Below are 11614 nucleotides of genomic sequence, written 5' to 3'. Positions count from 1 at the left end.
GCAGAATGGCTAAGAAATATTGGTCAGAGATTCATGAAGAGATACAGAAAATCTTAAAGGTAAAAATTCGATTGAAGCCAGAATACTACTTGCTGGGTATAATCGATGATAAAATGGCAGAAAACAAAGAGAAACTCTTTCACTTCTTATCAACGGCGGCCAGGATCAATTACGCCAAGGTGTGGAGATCAAAGGAGAAACCAACAATAGATCAATGGATTTTGAAGATAATGGATATTATGAACATGGACGTACTGACTCAAACACTAAAACACTTCCAAGGAATGAAATGCAAAAAAACAGACTGGTCATCATTAAAGAAATATATGTTGCAAAGGAAAATGAAAATGATAATAACGATCTAGAAGAGAAAGTAAGAATGATATAAAGCAAGGTCTAGACAAGAGTAGGGGATGCCACAGTGAATATTAATGATGCGAAAAGTATAGACCGCAAAGGAGGAGATTGGAAGTTGACGAAACCCCTCACCCCCCCGCCCGGTTCCCCGTACCCCATTATCCCTGGAAACAGACACATAGTACAGAGTAGATAGACCCATAGAGTAGTTCTATCCTTTCCTACTTTCCTATCCCTATGATTGTTCCCCCACTTTTTAATGTATTTTTTTTTTGAAAAGAGGTTTCACAATAAAAATTTACTTGAATAAAAAAAAAAAAAAGATTACAAAATTGGCCATCAATGCAGCTGGAGTAAGATGACCACAGAGGTGAACTGGAGGACCTAGAGTTTCCTGGAAAGATATTATTTGAAGTAAAAAAAAGTTTTTATTCTTTTGTTAGGGCCCAGTTTCTTTCAGATGTCAACCATAGGACTGCATTAGAGAAACTACAAATACCGGGAGAAATGTTTTCTAGGAATTTCTGGGAAAGTCATCAGTCAGGTAGGGGAAAAGTAGGGGAAAGTGGGGGAAAGTGGAGGGAACTGTCTTCCTTTGTTCCCTACTGTCTTTCCCCGCCTTCTGAGATGGCTTCCTATCCTACGTTGTTTCCCATTTTTTCCTGTGATTTCTGACTTTCTCCTGTTTTTTGCAAGGACGTATTCTCTTCATTTTCAGGTGCTGGCAACATGGATTCCCATGGGCAGCCATCGGAAGTGGCCGTGCATTGTGGAATGACTTCTGTGGGACTCCTTTTTTGCCAAAACCTAAAAACAGAGAGAAGTCTGCATCTGATAAGGTTCGAGGTCATTAGCACAACCCTAAGAACAACTTGTACCACAGAGTCATGGTGGAAGACCTGGAGATTTCTAGAGAGACCATATTAATCAAATTCATGAATGATCAAATCCACAAATGTTAAATCCATAAAGGGGGAGGCCGACTGTATTATGAAAGGAAAAACAGACTATGAGCAGATGAGAATTTAACAAAACTATCCACACAAGTGGTCGCCTTTACTTCACATCTGGATGGACAGTTTAATTTTTGCTTCAAAGAAGAGGTCCAATCTGGATTACTTCAAGGAGTGCCCCCCTTACTGTTTTCATGTGTGTTTCCCCCAAAATAAAGCTGTATTCAGTAGCTGAGTCTGACAACTGGTAGTTAACGCTTTGATTCTGGGCGAAAATATTAGTTCTGTACTCTATTGTTGCAATTTTAAAAAAATTAGCAGACACCTTGAAAACTTGATTGCTGATAAAAGAAGCTATTAGCTAGGGAATGGGTGAAATTGGCTGTGTTCTCATTTGAATATTAACCAACCTATTTCACACTCCCTGAATTAATAATGCGGATGGGAACACACAATTACCTTTCAAATTTTGTAATGCAGTTCTCTGATTAAATAAAAGATTTTTGCCAGGTGAATTTGCATACAAAATATGCCCCTTATAAAAAAATGCAAAGTGTGGAGGTGAAAACATTCATACAAGGGGGAAATAGTGTACAAATATACACACAAATACTTTGCTCAACTAAAAGAGCTTATAAATATTGGTATCTGCTTTGAAGTTATCCACATAATGATGCTGAAATGGAACAAAATGAACTCGGGGTTTAAAATACAATGCAAACATTATAAAAATGTAATAAACATATCCATTGGGTTGTTGTGAGTTTTCTGGGCTGTATGGTCGTGTTCCAGAAGCATTCTCTCCTGACATTTCACCCACATCTATGGCAGGCATCCTCAGAGGTTGTGAGGTTAGTTGGAAACTAGGCAAGTGGGGTTTATATATCTGTGGAACATCCAGGATGGGAGAAAGAACACTTGTCTGCTTGAGGGAAGTGTGAATGTTACAATTGATCACTTTGATTAGCATTGAATAGCCTTGCAGCTTGAAATCTTGGCTGCTTCCTGCCTGGGGGGTATCCTTTGTTGGGAGGTGATTAGCTGACCCTGATTGCTTCTTTTCTGGAATTCCCCTGTTTTTGAGTGTTGTCCTTACTCCCACCCTAGACATTCCACAGAAATATAAACCCCACTTGCCTCGTTTCCAACTAACCTCACAACCTCTGAGGATGCCTGCCATAGAGGTGGGTGAAACATCAGGAGAGAATGCTTCTGGAACATGGCCATATAGTCTGGAAAACTCACAGCAACCCAGTGATTCTGGCCACGAAAGCCTTCAACAACACAACAGTTTCTACCATAGCATGAACTAGAAAGATGCCTATTTTTGTTAAAGAGGGGTGGTTTGCACCTAATTTACTATATGGTGAGACATAGCTTCTCCAACGTCATATTGACCAACTTGTATTGCCATTCCATTTCCCAAATGCTGGTGATCACTGGGCAAATTTACGGCAAATGGAAATTGAAACATCCAAGTGGCACGCATTCTATAGAGACCAACCTAAAAGGAGTAGCAAAGGGAAGGAGACCAAATTGTGTGCTTGTTGCAAAAGCCCAAAGATTCCAGCACACCCAGTTTATTTTTCCTCTGTTAAACAAACAGATAATACACAGGAGAGCTGTTGTGGAGATAGCAAGAACTAAAGCTGGCACAGGTGGTGCTCACCCAGGGAAAGATTAGGGAACTGGGGCAGAGTTTCACTGCTTAAAACCAACTTCCCACCCAGTCGGGACAATAGCAGAAAATCTGATAGGGAGCAAAGATTTAGCCAAGGGGTGGTGGCAAGATCAGTGTGCAAAGGGGGATAGAAAGTGCTGGGGAGGGAAAGGGGAGAAGGATTAATGGTCCATTTGATTTTACGTGGTATGCAGCAGGCAGGAGCCAGAAACCTGTTAAACCAGGCGGTCTGCTAGGGAACAGAAAACTCTAGCACCCTTGTGCAGTTTGTTGGGGGGGGGGGGTTAGAGGGGGATAGAAAGGAAGGAATGTAAAAAGAGACAAAACAATGCAGGGTTTGTTGGGAGTATCTGAAACATTGTCTTCTGTGGATTGGGGAGTAGCTGCTACAGCTTTACGCACATATCACAGATGAAAACCAAACAAGTTTAAATATATGGTCAACATGGTAAAATGTAAAGGTAAAGGACATCAAGTCCAGATGTGTCCGACTCTGGGGTGTGGTGCTCATCTCCATTTCTAAGCCAAAGAGCCGACGTTGTCCGTAGACACCTGCAAGGTCATGTGGCCGGCATGACTGCATGGAGCGCCGTTACCTTCCCTCTGGTCTATTGATCTACTCACATTTGCATGTTTTCAAACTGCTAGGTTGGCAGAAGCTGGGACTAACAGCAGGAGTTCATCTCGTTCCCTGAATTCGAACCGTTGACCTTTCAGACAGCAAGTTCAGGAGCTCAGCAGTTTAACCCGCTGCGGCATCGAGGGCTCCTGGTCAACATGGTATAAGTTACTAATGGGGAAGAACAAATAAGCTTGAAGAGGCTGCAGCAGTTTGTTTTTGCTTGAGAGTACAGCAAAGGCAAATTCTCCTCCTCTGTGCTCTCTTGCTGAGTTAATATGGTTTAAACTCCTTTTGCAATTTGATCTCAGCATTTGAAACAAGCCAAAGAAGAAGGGGGAAACCCGGCCATTTTAAAAGCATCTTTAAAAAAAACCGAGAGGATAGAGGATTAATTGAGACTGTCCCTTCCTAATCAAGACAGTTGGAGGGCATGCTTGTATAGGCAGCCTTCCTTCCAGAAATGCCACCCACCTTTCCTCATTCTATACCTATTCCTGTGCTGCCCGAGCCTATCAAAGCATGCAAAACCTTTCCAATATGCAAATGAATTTATGTTCCGCTAGGAATGTGTTGGCAAACTCTGCTTGGCCTTAGAATAGTTGTTCACAAATAACCAGCCCTGTTGTTGTTGTTGTTGTTATTATTATTATTATTATTAAAGTTTTTTTTATTTATACCCTGCCACCATCTTCCCAAAGGGACTCGGGCTGCTCACAGAAGCATTCCAAGTGCCGCTATAAACAGAAATGCACAATATAAATACAAAGACATAAGTATAATGAACAGTGCATATAAAATCCCACTAATAAAATTATAAAAGTATACAATTATAAAAATTCCTAAAATGCAGTAGAACCTGTGAATAAGCCAGCTATCTGCCGTAACAATCAAAGTGCGGAGTAGTACAATAGGTGGTTCATCAAGCTGACCATAGATTATTCACGATCAAAGGCCTGTCTGAAGATGTTTTTAAACTCACCCGGAAGGCTTGAAGAGTAGGGGCTAATCTAATTTCTTTGCGGGGGAAGGTATTCCAGAGATGGGAGCCACCACTGAGAAGGCCGCCTCTCTTGTCCCCACCAATTGTACTTGAGACGGTGGTGGGACTGAGAGATGGCCCTCCCCAGCAGATCTCAATGCCCACACTGGTTCATAGAAGGAGATGTGGTCTTGAAGATAGGTTGGACCTGAAGTGTATAGGGCTTTCAATTGAGCCTGGAAACTTGTCGGAAGCCAGTGGAGCTGCTTTAAAGGGGGCATAGTATACTCCCTAAAGCATAGGCATTAGCTGTCATAGGCTATACATTGTCAGCTCTTATTATCAATTGTATTTATATTGTGTTGTCGAAGGCTTGCATGGCCGGGATCACAGGGTTGTTGTATGTTTTCCGGGCTGTATGGCCATGTTCCAGAAGTATTCTTTCCTGAAATTTTGCCCACATCTATGGCAGGTATCCTCAGAGATTGTGTGGTATCACCACCTCTGAGGATGCCTGCCATAGATGTGGGCGAAACGTCAGGAGACAATACTTCTGGAACATGGCCATACAGCCCGGAAAACATACAACAACTCTGTATTTGTATTTTTCACTGGTGGGGATGAGGAAAGGGGTCTGTGGGGTTTTCTGCCTCATGTGATAAAAGAATTGGACTGGCTGTGGATGACTTGACTTGAGGGAGTTGGGAGAGAGGTCATTTGCAGTTCTGCCTTAGGCAACCAAGGGCCTGACATCATATTATTCAGAGTTATGTATGCTTCTGCAGCTTTTTGGGTCATGGTAGATGGAGCAATCCAGCCATTTCATCCACTACCTTTCCCTCTCTGGGGTGTTCCTCCCCATGGCCATTCATTCAGTGACCGAGGAAAGACAGGTGCAGAGGGAGATGAAAGACAACCAAGCAGACAGCCGGATCCATACCTCCCGAGGAGAGGGGTTGGGATGTCCTCTGGGTCTCCTGGAGGTCTGGGAGGATGCCACCATCTTCATGTAGCTGGATACAGAAAAGGAATCTATTGTTCCTCATCTTCCTTTCATTCTTCCCCAGACACTGAATAGCTTTGGGGAAGGAAACCCAGCCAGAAAACAGGCAGGCTGAGTGTGCAGGGAAAGGGCATAGCTGTGCTTGGCAGAGTGTTATGGTTCTTCAGTACAGAACAGAATCTCATCCAGTGCCTTACGTTGTAGGATACTTTGCATATGAAGGACACAGTGTATATGATCCTGAACCTTTTCACCTCTGGAATCTGGCCACACAAAGAGAAACTTGTGTTCTTTTTTGTGGATTACATAGATTTGTGCGGTGGAAGGGATTTCTGCTATGACCCTGTTTTACTTCTCTCCTTTATTCTTGTATGGTGGTTCAGCATGTGTTGAATAAAGGAGCCTGTTAGGCACATCCCCCAAAGAGCAGGTGATTTATGCTTTCAAAGATGATCATGATTGACCCAGAGCAGTAGTGAAGTGGCCTCCAGGTTGTTCATTATGCAAGATTATTCAATCTGGTTATGAAAAGATGAAATGTGAAGAAGTTCAAGAGGGTCTCTTTGAAGAGGCAACTGAATATAAATGCAAAGAAGTCTACAATGGTCCATATTGGAATAAAATGTACCTTACTTCACTTGTATGCTTTGTCAGTATATGCGAAATTGCCTAAGTTGTCAATGACTAATCATTAGAGGGATCTTGGGGTTGTGGTGAATACATTGATTGGTGAGTCAATGAGGTGGGTACCATTAGTAGAGAAGTGATAGATCACTAGGAAATGGGTTGAAAAGGAAACTACCAATACCATTATGTCTTAATGCAAATTGGTGGTGTGTATAGAAGTAGGATGTAACCTTGGTTATCACTAGTAATTAGACCTGCCCATGTCTAAACGGGGAATTTTAGCTTCTGTAGGGGAGCTGAAGCCACATGTACTGCCTTCAATGCATCCCATATGTCATTCATGCTGTCTCCACTTCTATCTTTATGCAACAGGGAAGCCTAAAAATGACCTCTGTCTATATTTATGTGATTGCCCTTAGAAGCTTTTTAGAAGTATCCCAATAATATAGGAGTGACAGTCACTGGGTGGTTGTGTTTATAGATTCTGACCATGTTGTACGATCCCCCAGCTCTTTATTGGAATGTCCTGAAGTGATCCAAAAAAATTAATCTGAGTAGAAAAATACCTTGTTGTTAATGTCAAAACTTGTTTCCTGCACAAAGAACTGGGTCCTGTACAGAAACCCTTGTTTCCCACATGGTAAACTCTTCTTTTGTGTGCACAAAAACCTTTTTGTGCAAAAATAGTTTTTCCACAAAGAGTATTTCTTCTACAACATTTTGAGATGTTTTAGTGGGGACTATACAATTGTAATTATGTGAGAACAAAATAGGGATATGTATTTACATCCCTGTTTGAAAGTAACTCTTTTATTGAAGTAGCATGGTGGCAAATTGTGGACTTAAAAAGATACTATGATGCCAAAAGTGTATAGTTACATTGTGGTATTTGGTTCTATATGATGAAAAAGTGGCCATTAATTTGGGTTAAAAGAAGAGCAGAGGTATTCCTGGGGGATATAATTTCTAATGGCTACTAGTTGTGATGGTCACATATTATGAAGACAACAAATGAGAACTGAGGGGAGAGGGCATGAAACAAATAATAATAATAATAATAATAATAATAATAATAATAATAATAATAATAGCTGCCATTGTGGTTTCACTGGCCAAAGGCAGCTCCCTAGCAGAGCTTTGTTGGTGATGTTGCTTCTGGTGAGATCACAGCATGGCCACTACAAAGGTCTGCCAGGACGCAGCAGTGGTTTGGTTGATGTATGGACACTGGATCAAGCCAGATCCAGGCAGATCCAGCAGTCCACACCTCAAAACACCAGGATCACTCTAGAGCTTCTTGGAATTCTGGTTTCTGCTTTATTTACCTAATTCAGACACATTCTTGGTTCTGCAATAGTATTACATTTTGCTATTTTACAACTGATTATGGAATGGGTGGTACCTCCGTGCACAATCTCTTTGCTCAGCTGTTGATCCAACTCCACACCCACCGCTAAAATCTACATTGAGGAAACCTCCTTGGGAGGACTCATAAGCTTGTGCAAATTTATGTTGGTATGACAGGGCTTGCACAACTTTGAATACAATATTACTTCTGTACAATGCAATTGCTTACAGCATGGTATTTATCCCACCATAGAGCCACAACTGGAGCCCTGCCTTGGTTACCTGAAGAAAGGGACTTGTTTTCAATGTACAAAACCCAATATAACCAGAAGTTAAATTTTATTTCAACCCTGGTGATGGGAAAGTGTTTTGTTCTCTGTCTGAAAGCACTAGGGGTTTTCCCCCCTAATATACAGTTACAGGGAAAAGTCCTATATAGGTTGAGTCCCCCCTGGGGTAGAGAAAGGAAGGATATAAATATTTTAAATAAATAAATATCCCTTATCCAAAATACTGGGAAAAAGAAATGGTTTGAACTTCCTATTATTTTGGAATAACTGCTTATATGAATATAATGAGATATGTTGGATATAGGACCCACGTCTAAACATGAAATTCATTTATGTTTCACATGCACTTTATACACATACCCTGAAGGCAATGTTATACACAATATTTTCAAAATAATTTTATGGATGAAACAAAGTTTGTTTACACTAAAGCATTGAAAAACAATGGTAGCACTATTTCAGCCCCCCATGTGGACAATTTTGGATTTTGGAATATTTCAGATATCAGAATTCTTGATAAAGGATGCTCAAGTTGTAAATGTGTATTATAAATGATACTACTTTAGCTTCCATTGCTGCATTTCAAGGAGTCCTGAAATGTATAGTTTTAAGAGCCTTATATAATTCTCAGAAAGTGACAGTGCTTCACATCAGGTTACAAACCCTAGGATTTTGTAAGATGCAATTAAAATGAATATAAATAAAACTTCTATACTTGTTTTTTTTATTATTATTATTGTATCCTACCTTTCTTTCTTTCTTACTATGCGGAATCTGAGGTGGCAGTAGTCATGAAGTATGAAAGGAGCTCAGACTAACTTAAGGGCCCTGATCATGGTGCACAGTACACATATTTTCACATGCCCAAATACTCAGTACTACCTAAGGCAGCTATTTCACACTTCTTCTAGTGGAGTCTCAATCCCATGTTAGGGTTGCCAAACATGCGTTCCAAACACATGTTTATCTCTTGCTATGCCATCCTGGGCTGAATGCCCCTGCTCATGTTCCGCTTGTGATAAATATCACAGATGTATGCCCACATGGGGAGAAGAAAGCATGAAGCTGGCAATGTCCACTTCAAAGGGAACTCAGTTTTCCTATGTGGAAAGCACTCAGCAAAAGTCAGGCCAAACGCACTCACACGTAGTGTGGAAACATGCCCTGCAGCTGTGATTTCGAAATAAGTCCTTTCCCAGCAGCTCAGAAAGCTGTCCCTTGCATTCAGTAGTAGTCATTCTTGTTATACTGTGTCACCTAGAAGTTTCAAAATGCAGCGCATGGCTAGAGAAAAGTGGTCTAATCCAGAAGTCTTACCTAAGAAGAGATGTGGGTTGCAGATAAGGCTCGGTACTGGATACAAACACCAAGTGAAGACTGTTGTTATGATAAACAGGGATCTTCCATATAATATCAGTGCTGCATCTTAAAAACCAACAATGTCACATTTTGAAGACTCATCCTTCGACTTTCTCTCTTCTTTCTGTTGCCACCAACAAAGTTAAAATTACAAAAAGAATCAGTACTCAGCCCAGCAGGAAAAATGAGAGAGCACAATCAAAGAAAGTTATGGCAAAAGCAAACTGCTGGAGTCCCTCCTAGCTTTTGTATTCATCCTAAATATATAATTTCTGCAATCCGATGCTGCTTGGCTACATGTACCCCTGATTTCACCTGTGAAATTTTGGAAGACACAGACCAGACATTTCAGTAGATGTTGTTTGGTATACAAACTCTAGTTGCTGGAATTCCCTCATCTATATGTTGTCTGAAATCTCGGGTTTTCCTAGTGTGCTATAGCCCCCAATTGATCCAATGAAACATGTAAGAGTTTAAGGCAGGAACAGAAATGAATTTATTCAACTCTGGGCAGAATGGACACTGGTGGAAAGTAGTTCCCATGGGTGTTATATAGAAAAGGACACCTATTTGGTAACATGACAAACAGGGAGGATTGGAGCTCTTCTAGGATCTGTGGTGTCATTGGGTGAAGGAGGAGCCCCTGGCGCAGTGGGTTAAACCCTTGTGCTGGCAGGACTGATGACTTGAAGGTTGGGTTGCTGACCTGAAGGTTGCTGGTTCGAATCCAACTAGGGGACAGCGTGGATGAGCTCCCTCTGTCAGCTCCAGCTCTATGCGGAGACATGAGAGAAGCTTCCCACAAGAATGGTAAAAACATCAAAACATCTAGGCGTCTCCTGAACAACGTCCTTGCAGATGGCCAATTCTCTCACACCAGAAGCGACTTACAGATTCTCAAGTCACTCCTGACACAAAAAGAAAGGTGAAGGGGCTGTTCCTGGCTGTTGATTGGCCGAAGGTTTAAATGTCTGCGAACCTCAGCTGGTGATTAGCCAAGTGGTCTGGCAGGAATTTTAATATACGAACATTGGTTGTATTTGAAGCTGTTTTCTGTTCATTTGTGTCCACCCTCTGGAGGTTGGGAAGGAATATGGGCTAGGTTTTGGGGACAATTGACAGTTGGTGGGTTTATTTCTGGTGACATAGGTTTTAAGAGATCCATCCTGGATATTGTAATTAAAGCAATGCAGTTAAAGATAAACTGTGATCTGAGAAAAAAGGGATTCTAATTGGAAGCTTTTAAGCATTTTGCTCCTAAACAGATTTGTAAAGGAATGCTTGTTGGAGAATTTGGAGAGACAATGTCCAAAAGAGTCATTTTTCCAGTGTTTTGTAGGAAGGAAATGATGGGCCTACTGAATACACAGTAACAGTATTAATAAAGTGTTGGCACTGTGTTGCTTAAAAGTGGATGTTTTTACCAGGAAGGAAACTTAAAACCCCTGTCGCCTGGGGCTGTTGAGTCTAACTTTCCTTGAGGAGTCATGCGTCAATACTTTCACACAAACGAGCAAGTCTTTTTGAGATGTTACCAAGGATTGCCGAGTTTTGAAATAAGGGCTGGGATCTTGTGTTGGGAGATGTATCTGTGTGTCTCGTAGCCATGGCTCCTGGTGCAGCTACCTCACCAAACCCAAACCTTTAAAGCAGCAGAGCCATTGCCATGTTGTTGGAGGGAGGGGAGACCAGCAGAGATATGTCCAGATATTTTCCTGTAGCTGGATATGCTCCAAGAGGCTCTCAAAGGATCTTGAAGGCTCCCTGCTGACAATGACCTTATAGCATGGCCAGCTACAGCAAAGATGAACAAAGATGGATAACTGTGGGAGACTAAGGAGCTCTATGAACCTGTGCGATCTCTTCGATCGTCAGGGGAGGCCCTCCTCTCGGTTCTGCCTCGGTCACAAGCACGGCTGGTGGGGACGAGAGAGAGGGCCTTCTCCGTGGTGGCCTCCCGGCTCTGGAACTCGCTCCTCAGGGAGATTAGGCAAGCCCCCACACTGTTAGCCTTTAGGAAAAGTTTAAAAACTTGGCCTTTCCAGCATGCTTTTGGAGAATGAATTTTCATGCTCATGACAGATCCCATTCCAGTGACCATTACTTTATGTGATGCACTTTATCTTATTCCGTCAGTTGGAAATAGCTCCAGTGTCCACCCCAAGTCTCTTATTGATTGTAGAACTTTAGTCATCTACCTCACCCACTGTGTTTACAACATTCACTCTGCGCACTTTGTGTTATGGTTGAGCCTCATGGCTCTACTACTGGGAGACGTGGGCGTAAGACTCCTCGAGAGTCAGATACTCTCGAGGAGCGAGAAAGGAAGCGGCTGCGAGATATCTTTGCAGAACCATCTGACGAAGATTCTTTTGAGGGGTTTACTGAGAGAATGG

The 11614-nt window shown here is 41.9% G+C and overlaps 1 protein-coding gene and 1 long non-coding RNA gene across 2 annotated transcripts in view; one reads left to right on the top strand and one right to left on the bottom strand.

Moving 5' to 3' along the window:
* The window catches only part of LOC134296261 (uncharacterized), a 17390-nt gene extending 7958 nt beyond the window's left edge, over positions 1–9432 (bottom strand). The window contains exon 1 of the long non-coding RNA XR_010002889.1: positions 9177–9432. This is a non-coding gene — a long non-coding RNA (uncharacterized LOC134296261). The remainder of the gene's footprint in view (positions 1–9176) is intronic.
* The window catches only part of mal (mal, T cell differentiation protein), a 45758-nt gene that overhangs the window by 13111 nt on the left and 21033 nt on the right, over positions 1–11614 (top strand). The gene's annotated exons all lie outside the window — the stretch shown is intronic.

Source organism: Anolis carolinensis, chromosome 1 (assembly GCF_035594765.1).
Source record: "Anolis carolinensis isolate JA03-04 chromosome 1, rAnoCar3.1.pri, whole genome shotgun sequence".
NCBI lineage: Eukaryota > Metazoa > Chordata > Lepidosauria > Squamata > Dactyloidae > Anolis > Anolis carolinensis.
This window is presented reverse-complemented; position numbering and strand designations above follow the sequence as displayed.